Below are 2,852 nucleotides of genomic sequence, written 5' to 3' on the forward strand. Positions count from 1 at the left end.
CACACACACATGCACTTAGCATGTTTCTTAAGCAGCTGGGTCCAGGATTGAAACACTGTCTGCCACATAGGATGTGACTCCCTTAACTACTGGGCCATGTGACAGTCCCAAGGGGCCATTTTTTCCCCGTATTTTGCAGTGAGGCATGTGCGCTGGCCAGAGAGACAGAGACAGTGAGGGGAACGTGAGAAATCACTCTCATAAGTGATGGCCACACCATAATCCCTTCTTGCTTCTCCTCCTGGGATTTTGGGCATGCACACATATGCACCTAGCATGAATTTCAAGCCTCTGGGTCTGGGATTCAAAACATGGTCTTACACATCAGAGTCCAGCACCTTAACCATCATACCACCTGCTGGTCTTGAGACTACACCTTTTTAAAAAAATATTATTTATCTGTTGTTATTAATTTGACCAGGAAAAAAAATAGAAAGGGAAAGTGAGAATCCAAGCCACCAAGTCCAGGACTCGAACCAGTCAGCCATGTGAGAGTTCAGTGCCTTAACCACAATACCGTAACTGCTGGCCCTGAGATCCACACTTTTAAAATCACCTGATTTATGCCAAAAGTTGCACCAAAAGGCAATGGGGAAAGTATGTCTGTTCAATAAACAAGAGCAGGTCAATTCGGTATCTATTTGGACAAAAATCAACCTTCATTTTTTTCCCTCATGCTGTACATAAAAAGTACTTCCAAGTAGAACATGAATCTAAAATAACATGTAAGAAAACAAAGATAGGACTTGCTGTGGACCGTGTGCTGCTGGGGTTGGTGAAGGATTGCAAGATGGCTGGGCAATAACTTGCCCTAAAATCTACTGACTGGGTAGCATTTGGGATACCCTGAAACCAAAAGGCTATTGCTAACTCCCTGAAAACATGGGACCAGCAGGTGGTATGGTGGTTAAGGTGCTGGACACTCGCAGATGGCTGACTTCAGTTTGAGTCCTGGACCTGGTGGCTTGCTTTCTCACTTTCCTTCTCTTTCTCTCTCTGTGTCTGATCAAATTAAAATAAATGAATAAATAAAAATGAAAACAAAACAAAACAAAACTATGGGACAACACCTCATTAGACAAGAAGAAATACCCCTATTAGCCTCACCAGCCAATTGAGAATTTATAAAATGTTTGTGTCTGGAAGGAAGCTCTGATCCTTGTCTTACAAACTCTGGACATTAAAAATAAAAGTAATGACAAAGGAAGGAAGGGAGGGAGGGAGGGGGAAGGGAGGAAAGATGTCTTACAAGGAGAGAGAAAGAAAGAGAGAGAAAGAAAGAGAGAGAGAGAAAGAAAAGGAAGGGAGGGAGGGAGGAAGGAAGAAAGGAGAGAGAAGAAAGTAAAAAGAAAAAGAAAGAGAAAATAAAGTTAGGTGCTTGCTTCGGTAGCACATATACTAAAATTAGAACGATACAGAGATTAGCTTGGCCCCTGCACAAGGATGACACACAAATTCGTGAAGCGTTCCATATTTTTAGACCAGCCCTCCAAGAAGTGCTGAAGGAAGTGCTATACCAGGAAAACTAAAGTCAGACACACAGAAATAAGAGTACAAAAAACAACCAAGAAAATGGCCAGCCTAATGGTAGGGACAAGTCCAGAATTAAATGTTAACTTCCAGAGTTTAAATGGAAAGATCAGATCGCAGTAACACTGCAAATTTAATAGAAAAGACGTTAATTACATGAGACTGAACTGGTGAAATATAATTTTTTGACTTTAGACTAAAATATTACTGATTTTCTTCTATGCTTTGATTTCCGGATTTAAGTTTTTTTTTTTTCTTCTCTTGAACGGTTGATAGGTTCATCTACCAATTTGAACTGAATCCTAATCTTTTTCCTAGCTTTAAGCCTTAAGCAAATTTAACATTTTTAAAATTTTGATCTATTAAAACTAAAACTGTTTTTCTCAAAATTAAAAAATGCTTAAGAAAATGCCTATTTAATGACTGCAGTAAGCTATATAGCCCCAGCTAGGTACTTCTTTATAGAATGTTTACTTTGCTCACTGAGGTTTACACCTAAAGTCAGACATGTCTTCATAGCTATGTATATAGCAGCTGTACTTGCTGTTCAAAGTTTTCAAATTAATTAAGATCTTCTGTGAATCAATAAAATGTGGGGGAAAAAAAAAAAAGAGGCATGGAAAACAACTGTAGATACCAGAGACAGTGTGGAAGGAGGGTAGGAAATTGCAGAGTGTGAGGGGTGGGGGTGGGGTGGTGTCGAAATCTGGAAGAAACAAGAAATGGAAAATTATTTGTTGACGATAACATGTATGGTAATATCCTTGACTGAGCCAATACAGTGTATTCTGGATGGAAAATCTCATTTTGTATATTGTACTGATGTACAGTGAATGAATTTAAATTTTTTAAAAACTTCATAAAAAAAGAAAATAAAGTTAGGAACTTATGTTCATTCAAAAAAAAAAAAAATCTCCATTTGTGGGACCAGCAGTATAATGGCTATGTCACTGGACTCCCACGTAGTCGATCGTGGTTCAAGGCCCAGACCTGGTGGCTTAAAACTCACACCGGGCGTGTGTGTGTGTGCGTGCTCAAGGTCCCGAGAGGAGAATGGAGAAGGGATTGCAGCATGGCCATCCCCTCTGGGGGATGATTTCTCACTTTCTATCTCTCTGTCTCTCTCTGTCAAGTGCACACGCCCTATAGCAAAAATCACTCAAAAAAAAAAAATCTCCATTGGTGGGACCAGCAGTATAATGGCTATGTCGCTGGACTCCCACGTAGTCGACCATGGTTCGAGTCCTGGACACTGTGACTTAAACTCACATGGGTCGTGTGTGCCCAAGAACCCAAGAGGAAAATGGAGGAGAAAGGACTGC

General features: G+C 40.3%; 1 non-coding gene across 1 annotated transcript; it reads left to right on the top strand.

Annotated features, from left to right (window-relative positions):
* The first annotated feature begins 1,374 nt into the window (after nt 1–1,374).
* Nucleotides 1,375–1,478, top strand: LOC114008514 (U6 spliceosomal RNA). Its single transcript, XR_003550035.1, has one exon. It is a non-coding gene; the product is annotated as a U6 spliceosomal RNA (small nuclear RNA).
* Nucleotides 1,479–2,852: the final 1,374 nt, after the last annotated feature.

This window comes from Tupaia chinensis, unplaced genomic scaffold, assembly GCF_000334495.1.
Source record: "Tupaia chinensis unplaced genomic scaffold, TupChi_1.0 Scaffold000350_1, whole genome shotgun sequence".
NCBI classification, from domain to species: Eukaryota; Metazoa; Chordata; class Mammalia; order Scandentia; family Tupaiidae; genus Tupaia; species Tupaia belangeri.